Source organism: Trichosurus vulpecula, chromosome 8 (assembly GCF_011100635.1).
Source record: "Trichosurus vulpecula isolate mTriVul1 chromosome 8, mTriVul1.pri, whole genome shotgun sequence".
Classification (NCBI taxonomy): domain Eukaryota; kingdom Metazoa; phylum Chordata; class Mammalia; order Diprotodontia; family Phalangeridae; genus Trichosurus; species Trichosurus vulpecula.
In genome coordinates this window covers 262,556,548-262,570,694 of record NC_050580.1, presented here as the reverse complement: position 1 = coordinate 262,570,694, position 14,147 = coordinate 262,556,548, and positions in this window count along the sequence as shown.

Genomic DNA, 14,147 nt, shown 5'->3' with positions numbered 1-14,147 from the left:
TATAACCAAGGTTTCCTGGTAAGATCTCATGGAAAAATAGGAGCCATTGGCTAGTTATACCATATAGACTGCACTTGACTATCTTAGAGTTGTCGCTATCAAAATCTGTACTTGGATATCTGATATAACTTGTCAAATGCTTTAATGTTGGTCTCAATGTACTACACAAAATGTGGCCAAGATACCATGATGAATGCTATCTGTAGAATGATATCATCCCCTCACAAAAATACACACACGTCTATCTATCTATCTATTACTGGAAGAAGGGCAGTGTTCCTTTTTCAAAATTAAATCATTTTAACATTCATTAAAAAATTTTTAGTTTCAAATTCTCTCTCTCCCTTATGCCTCTCCCCTATCCATTGAGAAGGCAAGCAATATATCCATTACACATGTGAATTCATGCAAAACATATTTCCGTATTAGCCATGTTGAAAAAAAAATTTAAGAAACATAAAGAATGTCTCTTTTAAGTATCCTTCAATAGAATTCACCACTTCCCTTTCTGAAGGTAGATAACATTTTTGATCTCAGGTCCTTTGGAATTGTCTTGGATCACTGTCTTGATGAGAATAGCTAAAGTCCTTCACAGTTGCTCATCCTTACAATATTCCAGTTACTTTGTACGGTGTTTTCCTGGTTCTGCGCACTTCCTTTTGCATCAGTTCATATCTGACTTCCCAGCTTTTTCTAAAACCATTCTACTTCTCATTTATTAAAACACAAGAATACTGCATAACAATCACATACCACAACTTGTTCAGCCATTCCCCAGTTGATAGGCATTTCCTCGATTTTCAATTCATGCCACCACAAAAAGAGCTGCTATAAATATTTTTGTACATATAGGTCCTTTCTCTTTTCTTTGATCACTTTTGAATGAGAACTAGTAATGGTATTGCTGGGTCAAAGTGTATGTGCAGTTTTATAGCCCTTTGGGTATAGTTCCAAATTTTTCTTCAGAATGGGTGGACTATTTCATGACTCCACCAACAGGGCTCTAATGACCCTATTTTTCTGCATTCCCTCTAGCATTTATTATTTTCTTTTTCTGTCATGTTTACCAATCTGATAGATATAAAGTGGTGCCTCAGAGTTGTTATAATTTGCATTAGGTAATCAATAGTGATTTTGAACAATTTTCATGTGACTATCTATATGTTTTATTTTGAAAAAGCCTTGTTCATAACTGTTTACAATTTATCAATTAGCAATGGCTATTTTTTTTTTATAAATTTTGCTCAGTTCCCCATTTATTTGAGAAATGATACCTTTATCAGAGAAATTTGTTGTAAAAAATGTCTCTGGTTTCTTGCTTTTTTCTATGTTTTTCTGTATTAGTTTTGTTTAAATAAAACTTTTTAATTTCATGTAATCAAAATTATTGATTTTACTTTCTGTGATCTTGTTTAGTCATAAACTCTTCCTTTATTCATAAATCTGACAAATATATTTTTCCATGTTTCCCTAATTTACTTATGATATCACCCTTTTTGTCTAAATCATGTACCCATTTTTGACCTTATAGTTATACTATGTGAGATGTTGGTTTATGCGTAGTTTCTGCCAAACTGTTTTCTAGTTTTCTCAGAAATTTGTACGTATTAGTTAGTCCTTGCCTCAAAAGTTCGGATCTTTGCATTTATTAAACACTAGATTACTAGAGTAATTTACTACCGTGCATTGTGTACCTAATCTATTTCACTATTCTACCACTCTATTTCTTAGCCAGTACCAGAATGTTTTGATTATGACTGCTTTGTAACGTAGTTTGAAATCTAGTACTTCTAGGTTACCTTACTCTACATTTTCCCCCCATTGATTCCCTGGATATTCTTGATCTTTTGTTTTTCCACATGGATTTTTGTGATAATTTTTCTAGCTCAATAAAATAATTCTTTGGCAGTTTAGTTGGTATGTCACTGAAAAAGTAAATTAACTAAGTTTGAATTGTAATTTTTATTATATTGGCTCAGCCTAGCCATGAGCACTTCATATTTCTCCAGTTGTTTAGATTTGTGTTTACTTGTGTGAAAAGTGTTTTTGAGCATGTTCATGTAGTCTCTGGATTTCTTTTGGCAGGCACATTCCCAACTATTTTATATTGTCTGCAGTTATTTAAAATGGAATTTCTCTTTCTAGCTCTACCTGATGGGTTTTGCTGGTAGTAAAGAAAAATGCTGATGATTTGTGTGATTATATTTATATTTTATATCCTGCAACTTTGCTTAATTTGTTAATTGTTTCAATTAGTTTTTTAGTTGATTTTCTAGACTTCTCTAAGTATACCGTCCCATCATCTGCAAGCAGTCAAAATTTTGTTTTCTCATTTTTATCTTTATTCCTCCAATTTTTTCCTTATTGTAATGGCTAAGATTTCTAATACAATATTGAATAGTAGTGGTGATAATGAATATCATTTCTTTGCCCCTATCTTACTGGGAAGGCTTCTGGCCTATCTCCATTTCAGATAATGCTTGCTCTTGTTTTTAGATAGATAGTAGTTATTATTTTAAGAAAGGCTCCAATGATTCCTATACTTTCTACTGTTTTCAATAGGCACATATGTTATACTTTTTCAAACAACTTTTCTGCATTTATTGAGATAATATGACTTTTGTTGTTTTTGTTATTGATGTGGTTAGTTATGCTGATAATTTTTCCTAATATTGGACCAGCCCTATATTTCTGGCATAAATAAATTCTTTCTGGTCAAAGCGTATGATCTTTGTGAAATATTGCTGTAATCAACTTTCTAGTATTTTATTTAAAAATTTTTGCATAAATATTCATTAGGGAAAATGCCCTACAGTTTTCTTTCTGTTTTTTTTTCTTCTTGGTTTAGGTATAAAAACCTTATTTGTATTATAAAAAGAATTTAGTAAGGCTCCTTCTTTACCTATTTTTTCAAATAGTTCATATAGTATTGGAATTAATTGTTCCCTAAATGCTTGATAAAATTTACTTGTAAAGGGGCGGAGCCAAGATGGCAGCTGGTAAGCAGGGACTGGAGTGAGCTCCGTACCGAGCCCCTCCAAAAACCTATAAAAAATGGCTCTGAACCAATTCTAGAACGGCAGAACCCACAGAACAGCAGAGGGAAGCAGGGCTCTAGCCCAGGACAGCCTGGATGGTCTCTGGGTGAGGTCTATCCCACACGGAGCTGGGAGCTGGGAACGGAGTGGAGCAGAGCCCAGCCTGAGCGGCGTGGAACATCCAGACCAGAAGCTGGGCGGAGGGGGCCCTAGCGCCCTGGATAAGTGAACTGCGGCAGTTACCAGACCCCTCGACCCACAAACACCAAAGACTGTGGAGAAGGTTAGTGGGAAAAGCTGCGGGAGTAGAAGGAGTTCGCGGTTCAGCTTCCAGCCCCGGGGGCAGCGGAGGTGGGGCAGCTACAGCTGTTGTTACTTCCGGCTCCAGGCCCAACTGGAGGGAGGAATTAAGTGGCAGATCAGAGCAGGGGTGCACAGCCTGCCGAAGATCTAAGCCCAGTTCGGGTTAGGGGTTGGGGAAGGAGCAGTGCTGGTGTAGCACAGTTGGCACCTCCCCCCCAAACATGGAACATAGAACTCTGTAGTCTACAAGCAGTCATACCCCAGTGAAAAACTCAAAGGTCAAGTTAGTTGGCTGGGAATATGGCCAGGCAGCGAAAATGCACGGAGATTCAGTCTCAGACTTTGCATTCTTTCTTTGCTGACAGAAGAAGAAAACATACAGCCTAAAGAAGTCAATAAAGTGCAAGAGCCTACACCAAAAGCCTCCAAGAAAAACATGAACTGGTCCCAGGCCATGGAAGAGCTCAAAAAGGATTTGGAAAAGCAAGTTAGAGAAGTAGAGGAAAAATTGGGAAGAGAAATGAGAAGGATGCGAGAAAACCATGAAAAACAAGTCAATGACTTGCTAAAGGAGACCCCCAAAAATACTGAAAAATACACTGAAGAAAACAACACCTTAAAAAACAGACTAACTCAAATGGCAAAAGAGCTCCAAAAAGCCAATGAGGAGAAGAATGCCTTGAAAGGCAGAATTAGCCAAATGGAAAAGGAGGTCCAAAAGACCACTGAAGAAAATACTACTTTAAAAATTAGATTGGAGCAAGTGGAAGCTAGTGACTTTAAGAGAAATCAGGATATTATAAAAGAGAACCAAAGGAATGAAAAAATGGAAGACAATGTGAAATATCTCCTTGGAAAAACCACTGACCTGGAAAATAGATCCAGGAGAGATAATTTAAAAATTATTGGACTACCTGAAAGCCATGATCAAAAAAAGAGCCTAGATACCATCTTTCAAAAAATTATCAAGGAGAACTGCCCTGGTATTCTAGAGCCACAGGGCAAAATAGAAATTGAAAGAATCCATCGATCGCCTCCTCAAATAGATCCCAAAAAGAAATCTCCTAGGAACATTGTCGCCAAATTCCAGAGCTCCCAGATCAAGAGAAAATACTGCAAGCAGCCAGAAAGAAACAATTTGAGTACTGTGGAAACACAATCAGAATAATCCCAGATCTGGCAGCTTCTACATTAAGAGATCGAAGGGCTTGGAATGCGATATTCTGGAGGTCAATGGAGCTAGGATTAAAACCTAGAATCACCTACCCAGCAAAACTGAGTATCATGTTCCAAGGCAAAATATGGAGTTTCAATAAAATAGAGGACTTGCAATCTTTCTCAGTGAAAAGACCAGAACTGAATAGAAAATTTGACTTTCAAACACAAGAATCAAGAGAAGCATGAAAAGGTAGTCAAGCAACAGAAATTGCAAGGGACTTACTAAAGTTGAACTGTTTTGTTTACATTCCTACATGGAAAGATGATGTGTATGATTCATGAGACCTTAGTATTAGGGTAGTTGAAGGGAATATGCATATATATGTATATATATGTTTATGTATATATATATATATAAGTGAATGTGTATGTATGTATATATGTGTATATGTATATATATATATATATATATATATGTAAAAGAGAGAGAGTAGACACAGGGTGAGTTGAAGATGAAGGGAAGATATCTAAAAGAAATAAAATGAAATTAAGGGATGAGAGAGCAACATACTGAGAGAGGGAGATAGGGATAGATAGAATGGGGTGGATTATCTCACATCAAGGTGGCAAGAGGAAGCAGGTCTGTGGGAGGAGGGGAGAGGGCAGGTGAGGGGGGGGAATGAGTGAACCTTGCTCTCATCAGATTTGGCCTGAAGAGGAAATACCATACATACTCAGTTGGGTATCTTACCCCACAGGAAAGAAGAGGGAGGAAGATAAAATAAAAAAAAATAAAAGTGTGAAGGATGATTGAGGGGAGGGCAGATGGGGGTGGAGGTAATCAAAACAAACACTTTGGAAAGGGGACAGGGTCAAGGGAGAAAATTCAATAAAGCGGGATGGGTTGGGAAGGAGCAAAATGTAGTTAGCCTTTCACAACATGAGTATTGTGGAAGGGTTATATATAATGATACACGTTTGGCCTAGGTTGAATCGCTCGACTTCTTAAGGAGGGTGGGTGGGAAGGGTAGAGGGGAGAGAATTTGGAACTCAAAGTTTTAAAAACAGATGTTCAAAAAAAAAGTTTTTGCATGCAACTAAAAAAATAAGATACACAGGCAATGGGGCGCAGAAATTTATCTTGCCCTACAAGAAAGGAAGGGAAAAGGGGATGAGAGGGGAGGGTGGTGATAGAGGGGAGGGCTGACTGGGGAACAGGGCAACCAGAATATATGCCATCTTGGAGTGGGGGGGAGGGTAGAAAAGGGGAGAAAATTTGTAATCCAAACTGTTGTGAAAATCAATGTTGAAAACCAAATATATGTTAAATAAATAAATTTAAATTTAAAAAGAAAAAAAATTAACTGTAAAAAAAAAATTTACTTGCAAAGGTATCTGGTCCTGGGGATTTTTTCTTAGGGTGCTCATTGATGGTTTCTTCAATTTCTTTTCTAAGATTCTTTAAATATTCTTTTTCCTCTTCAGTAAGCTGGGTAGTTTATATATTTTTTAAAATATTCATCCATTTCACTTTAATTATCATTTTACTGGAATGTAATGATCAAAATAACTCCTAATAATTGCCTTAATTTTATCTTCATTGGTGGTACATTCATCCTCTTCACTTTGGTTATTGTAAATTTGATTTTCTGCTTTCTTTTTCTAAAATTAAACTAACTGTTTCATCAATTGATCATCTATTTTATTTTGTTTTTTTTTTATAAAACCAACTTTTAATTTTATTTATTAGGTTGCTTTTTTTTCTTCCATTTTTTAAAAATTTATTTAGGTTGCTTTTTTACTTTCAATTTTATTACTGTGTCCTTGATATTTAAGATTTTGGTATTTCATTAAGAATTTTTACTTTATTATTTATGTAGGTGTTTTCATTGTCTGTTCAGTTCATTGGTCTGCTCATTCTCTTTTACTGCTGTACATGTTTAGACTTATAAAATTTCCCCTAATTACTACATTTGTGAGTCCCACAGATTTGGTATGTTGTCTCATTGTTATAATTCTCTTTAATGAAAATTATTGATTATTTCCATGATTTCTTTTTTGACCTAAGCATTCTTTAGGAGCAGATTATTTAGTTTTTGATTAATTTATCCTTCCACAGCTCTTAAATGTAACTGTTGATTGCATTATTGTCTGAAAAGGGTGCATTTAATATTTCTGCTTTTGTGCATTATTTTGTGAGGCTTTTATGCCCCAGTTCATGGTCAGAGTTTCTAATGTATCATGTACAGTTGAGAAAAAGGTACACTCCTTTCTATTCCCATTCACTTTTCTCCAGAAGCCTATCATAAATAATCTTTTCTAAAATTGTATTCATCTCTTTAACTTCTCTCCTATTTGTTTTATCATTAGATTTGTCTAGCTCTTAGAAGGGAAAGTTGAGATTTTCTACTAGTATGGTATTTGTCTATTTCCCGCTGTTACTCATTAGGTTTTCCTTTAAGAATTTGGCTGCTATGCTCTGTTTGAATGCATATATGTTTGGTATCGATATTATTTCATTGCCTTTTTCACTTCGGTTGAAGTATAATGGATTCTGCTTCCGTCCTTTATTTTAACTCCATGTGTGTGTCTCTGTTTCAAGCATATTTCCTATAAACAATATATTGTTGGATTCTGGTTTCTAATCCATTCTGCTATCCACTTACGTTTTATGGGTGAGTATATCCCATTGAAATTCACAGCTATGATTAACAACTGTGCATTTCCCTCCATTCTGTTTTCTTCTGTATATTTCTCTCTCTCTCTCTCTCTCTCTCTCTCTCTCTCTCTCTCTCTCTCTATCTCTCTCTCTCTCTCTCTCTCTCTCTCTCTCTCTCTCTCTCTCTCTCTTTATTCTGCCCCTTCTCTAAAGTTTGTTTAGCTTTTGTCCACTATCTCCCTCAATATGCTCTCCCATTCATCATCCCCATTTCCTTATGCCCTCCCCTTCTACTTCTCTGTTAGGTAAGATAGATTTCTGTATCTAATTGAGTCTGAATGTATATTCTTCCCTTTTTGAACCAATTTATAAGAGATTGACATTTTGTCCTTTCCTACCCTCTCTCTACCATTTTCTCTTCCACCAAAAAGCTCTTCCTCATGCTTCTGTGAGATAGTTTCCTCCATTCTTCCTTTCCCTTCCCCCTTCTCCCAGTGCATCTGCTTTTCTTTCCCTTTCACTTTTTAGGTCATTCCATCATAATCAACTCATACCTATGATCTCTGGCTATGTATACTCCATCTAATTGCCTTAATAGTGATAGTGTTCTTAGGATTTACTTGTATCAGCTTCCAGCAAAGGAATGTAAACAATTTCACCTCATTGAGTCCCTTATGATTTCTCTTTCATGTTTACCTTTTTTTGCTTCTCATAGGTCTTGTTCCTGAAAGTCAAATTTTCTTTTAATCTCTGGTATTTTCACCAGAAACCTGTGAAAGTTCTCAAGTTCATTAAATATCCTTCTCCCCTTCCCTTTTTACAGGATTATGCTCACTTTTTCTGGAGAGGTTATCATTGGTTATAATCCTAGCTCCTTTGCCTTCCAGAGTATCATATAACACTCATTCCTTTCCTTTAACATGGTAGGTGCTAAATCTTGTGTGATCCTGACTGTGACTGCATGGTATTGGAATGGTTTCTTTCTGGCTCTTTCAAGTTTTTTTTTTCCTCTTTGACCTGAAAGCTTTGGAATTTGGCTATACTATTCCTGGGTATTTTTTGTTTTGTTTCTCTTTCAGGAAGTGAACATTAGATTCTTTAAAGTTCTATTTTACCCTCTGGTTTTAGGATATTGGGATACTTTTCCTTTCTTGATATATAAAGTATAGGCTTTTACCTTGAACATGGCTTTTAGGCAATTCAATAACTTTCAGTACCTCTCTCTGATATATTTTCCAGGTCATTTTTTTTTCTAATAAGATATTTCACATGTTCTCCTTATTTTTTCATTCTTTTGACTTTCTTTTATTGTTCCTTGATGTCTTATCAAGTCATTAGTCTTACTTACCCAAATCTAATTTTTTTAAAAATATATTTTCATGAGGGATCATTTATATCTTTTTCTACTTTCCTAATTCTATTTTCTAAGGTGTTATTTTCTTTAGTATTTTTTTTGCCTCTTTTGCCAAATTGTTGTCTTCTCATAATTTTCTTGCATTGCTCTCATTTCCCCCAACACCATTTTTGAGTACTTTCTAAAATCATTTCTTTTAAAAAATCTTTTCTAAAATCATTTTTGAACTCTTTCAGGAATTCTTATTGGGCTTGTTTACAATTAACATATTTTTCTGTGAGGTTTTTCTTGTAGCTGTTTTGAAATTGCTGTCCTTTGAATTTGCGTCTTCCTGTCTCCATGGTAGTTTTTTATAGTTAGGGTTTTGTTGTTGTTGTTTACTTATTTTTATAGCCTAGTTCTTGACTTTGAACTTTATGTTGAAGTTAGTCACTATTCCCAGATTGGGGTGGAGGCATTGTCCTATACTTCAAACTCTTCTGCTCTCCTAGTCTATGCTCTGGTCCTTACCCAGGAGAAGCCCCCGATGTCCTGAGAGAGCAAGCAATACTGCTTCTCAGTGCCCCTGATTCCTTGTGTCTTCAAGTACTCTTTATCCTGAAACTGTGACATGGAAGTGGTTAAAGGCAATTGAATTGCCAAACCGTTCTGTCCTTCACCCGGTACTAGCACAGGGATCTCTTGTAATCTCTTTCTGACTAGTTGACCGATTGCCTTGCCATCTCTGGCTTGAGAGCTCCTGAAGCTTCTGCTGCCTCCAAGGCCCACAGATGTTGCCGCTACATATGTTCCTGGCCATTACCCAACCCCAGGTCACAGACCTCTCTTTCTGACCTCCTAAGTTGCCTTGGGCTAGAAAAATGTCTCATCCTGACCTTTTGTTGGCTCAGCCATTTCAGACTTGAATCTGAGCAATTGAGAGTTGTTTGTAGGGGAATGTTTGGGGAGTTTGGATGCTCCTTCTATTCTGCCATTTTGGCTCTACCCCTAGAGTTCCTCAAATGGCAGTGTTCTGAATTGAAATAAGGAGTTCAGTAAGAGAAATAAGTTTTAGAAGAAAAATAATCATTTTAATTTTAGATATGTTCAATTAAACTGAACAGATCATTCAAGTACAGATGTACAGAAAATGGTAAAAATGCAGAATTGGTTCTTTCAAGAGTAGTGAGAGTTAATTCTAGAATGTACACTGATATAAAGCCACAGAAAACCCTTTTCTGGTTGGTTAATGAAATGGTTTAGAAAAAGTCACAAGTTTTGGAAGCAAAATGTAGTCGAAATTGAGTGATACCAGAAATGCTTGAAGCTCCTGCTTCGTTTTTAGAATGGGGATATAATAAATTGCATGTACCTTGTTGTGGAGAGATTCATTTTAGTGATATTGATTTGGCAGGGTAATAGAGGGGCACTAGAATTTCATACTTTTTCTATTTCTCTCTCTGCTCTCCTCTTCCTCCACTCAGATGCCTAATGTACCTGAAACCTTTTCATGAACTGATCCTTCATTCTTCTCATTCAGTGTAATTCAGAAAATATTAATTGTTTAATGGACCTGGCATTCAGAAAGATAATTATATATAAAGATGCAAGCCCTGCTCTCATAGAATTTATAGCCTACAAATAGGTATAATAACCAGCATATTAAATTGGAATTCAGGAGGTGGGTAGTTACTTTTATTCTTTATAACCTAGCAGCAACTGTTCTCTCTATGTGTGACTTTTATGGTAAGTCAGGAATCATACCATAAAAATGAAAGGCAAACTTCATGCAAAATTCAAACATCTGAAGCTTAATATATAAGAATGATACTTTTGGATGAAGCTAGCTGATTCTATGTCTCAAATTGGTGGAAACAAGGTGGCTGAGGGCCCTAAATACTTTCAAATGCACTTTTCCAGATTTGCAGGGGTGTCCAGCTTTAGGGCCAATAGTGGTTCCCACAAAGACGGTCCTAGCAGTGATTATATGAGGCCACATAGATCTCATCAGACTCACAATGGGACCTTAAGTTCTTGGATTATTTAAAGTACTCTTGCTTCTTCACATGGGCTATAATATTAATTTAAAGCTAATGTAATTTATTTTTAGTAGTCTTCTTTTTTACAGTCCTTGGTCCTGGTACTGTAAAGAGGTATTCTTATTTTTCCCATAGACCTTGTTTGGGAGGAGAAAACATTCAGATAAGTTCTTATTTGTAGGTTGATAGCTTTGTTGACAGAGGGCACAGCTCTATGAACCTTTGAAATTCATAGTCGAAGTTGAACAGCAAACCATTGAAGTATTTTTAACAAAACTGGAGTGCAAAGCTAGATAGCTAGCTAGATGGATGGATGTAAATAGATAGACAGACCTAACTACAAATATGTTTCCATCCTTATTCTAATATGAAAGTATTTTAGATTGAGAAGTATTGTGGAAAACTGCTTTTCTTGGAAGAATATTTATTTTATTTAACAAAATATCAATCATGCATAGATATTTTTAGGATCTTTTCAGGGTAAGGTAGGGTTAGGTTTGTTCTTCTATGGCTCAATGGAGGGGGAGAAGAAAAGAACAACTCACATCTGTCTGTCTGTCTGTCTGTCTACTGTCTAGGAGTGGCAGTATGGCATAGACAATAAAGAACCAGTCTCAGAGTCAGTAAGACCTGGGTTCAAGTAATGCTTCTAATCCTGACAGAAGAAGTGTGACCATGTCACGTATTGAACTCCATTAATAATAATACACACAGCAAGAGAGCATAAATGGGAAAGAACACTGTCTATGGAGGGAGACAAACGGGCTTCACATGCTACCTCTGACGCATTTTCTAGGTACTGTTGGGTAATGTGCCTTACCTCCCTGCCTCTCAGTAAAATAAAGCAGTTGTGGTAGGTAGCCTCTGAGGACACTTCTATTTATGGATCTATGATACTATTAGTCTCCCTCTGTCTCTCTTTCTGTGGCTGTGCTTTGTCTTTTTTTTGTCTCTCTGTTTCTCTGTCTTTTACACACATATATTTAAGCTTTAATACCATACTTATATACACATAATTATGTATATACTATCATATCTTTCAATTACACTGACCTTTGAGAACAGTGATATATACATGTATGTATGTGCACACATACATATGCACACATATATGTGTGTACCTGCATACAAATATATATATATATGTACACACATAAACATACATGCATTCAAATCATACAGAAAGTAGTCAGTGGTACATAAAAATCAGATAATGATGTTTTTTTTCTCTCTGTCCCTCTCCTCTCTTCATTTCTCTCCTATATGTAAAACATAAATTTATATGCATGTGATCTTAAGTATATATTCATTTAAAGTATACGATAAATATGAAATATGGATAGAAATATATCATGGAGAAGACAACATAAAATAACTATGTACAAACAAGATACATACAAGATATATTGAAAATAATCTACAAAGGGAAAGTACTAACATTAAGAGGGATCAGGACAGACTTCTAGTAGGAGGTAGGATTTTTGCTGGGACTTGAAAGAAATCAGGAAAGCTAGGAGGCAGAGATAAGGAAGGAGACCATTTCATGCATGGGAGGGCATGGAAGAATAAAGTAAATGTCTATATTAAATAGTAAATTGAAAAGGATTTGAACAAATAAAACAAATTGAATCAAGATCAGAAGGAAAGCAGAAAATTGGAGAAAATTTATAGTTTTTCAGATAAAGATCTCATCTCTCAAATATATAAAAAAACTGTCAAATCTATAAGACCATGAATCATTTGCCAGTTGATAAGTGGTCAAAGGATGTGAATAGGCAGTTTTCCCATGAAGAAATCAAAACAATTTATAATCATATGAAAAAAATGTTCAAAATCATTATTGATTAGAGAAATGCAAAGTAAAACAATCTTGAGATATCATTTTGCACTTATTAGATTGGCTGAAATGATTGAAGGGGAAAGCTACAAATGTTGGTGGGGGTGTGGAAAAATTAGGTCACTAATTCATTGTTGGAAAAATTGTGAATTGATCCAACCATAGTCAGAATTATATAGGATTTAGCAGGTTCTACCTTATAGGATCAGAGGGCTTGGAATATGATATTCCAGAAAGGCACGAAAACCTCCCAATCCAATACGGAAAATCAGAAATATTAAGTGCATCCTTTTTAGATCATGATGCAATAAAAATAATGTATAATAAAAGGCCTTGGAGAGAGATTTAAAATTAATTGGAAACTAAATAATCCTAAGGAATGAATGAGCCAAACAGCAGGTCATAGAAACAATAACTTCATCCAAGAGAATGACAATAATGAGACAACATATCAAAATTTATGGGTTGCAGCCAAAGCAGTACTGAGAGGAATTTTTTTTGATCTGTAAATGCTTACATGAATAAAATAGAGAAAAAGGAGATCGATGAATTGAGCATGCAACTGAAAAAGCTGGAAAAAGAACAAATTAAAAGTCCCCAGTTAAATACCAAATTAGAAATTCATATAATCAAAGGAGAGATTAATAAAATTGAAATTAAGAAAACTATTGAACTAGTAAATAAAACTAAGAGGTGGTTTTATGAAAAAAAAAGAACAATAAAATAGATAAAACTTTGGGTAATTTGATTTAAGAAAAAAGACAAAAACTGAATTACCAGTGTCAAAAATGAAAAGGGTGAATTCACCACCAATGAAGAAGAGATTAAAACAATAACTAGGAGCTATTTTGCCCAAATGTATGCCAATAAACCTGACAATCTAAGTGAAATGGATGGATATTTCCAAAAATATAAATTGCCCAGATTAACAGAAGAGGAAATAAAATACTTAACCCCATTTCAGACAAAGAAATTGAACAAGCTGTCAATGAACTCCCTAAGAAAAAATCTCCAGAACCAGATGGGTTTACAAGTAAATTCTACCAAACATTTAAAGAACAATTAATTCCAATAATATATAAACTATTTGGAAAAATAGGAAAAGAAGGATTCCTAACAAATTCATTTTATGATAAACATGGTGCTGATACCTAAGCTGGAAAGAGACAAAACAGAGAAAGAAAACTATAGACCGATTTACCTAATTAATATTAATACAAAAAAATTTAAATAAAATATTAGCAAAGAGAGTACACTAATTTACCATGAGGATAATCCACTTTGACCAGGTGGGATTTATACCAGGAATGCAGGACTGGTTCAATATTGAGGAAATTATCAGCATAATTGATCACATCAATAACAAAATTAACAGAAATCATATGATTATCTCATTAGAAGCTGAAAAACTTTTGATGAAATACAACATCCATTCCTATTAAAAATACTAGAGAGCATAGGAATAAATGGAATCTTCCTTAAAATAATAAATAGCATCTACCTAAAACCATTAGCAAGGATTATATGTAATAGGGATAAGCATTTTGAAAAATAAGGGAGGAGGGGGTGAAACAAGGAATTCCATTATCACCACTATTATTCAATATTGTAATAGAAATGTTAGCTTTCCCAATGAGAGAAAAAAGAAATTAAAGAAATTGAAGAAATTAGAATAGGCAATGAGGAAACAAAAATTTCACTTATTGCAGATGATATGATGGTGTACTTAGAGAATCCTAGAAAATCAACTAAAAAGTACTTGAAATAATTAACAACTTTA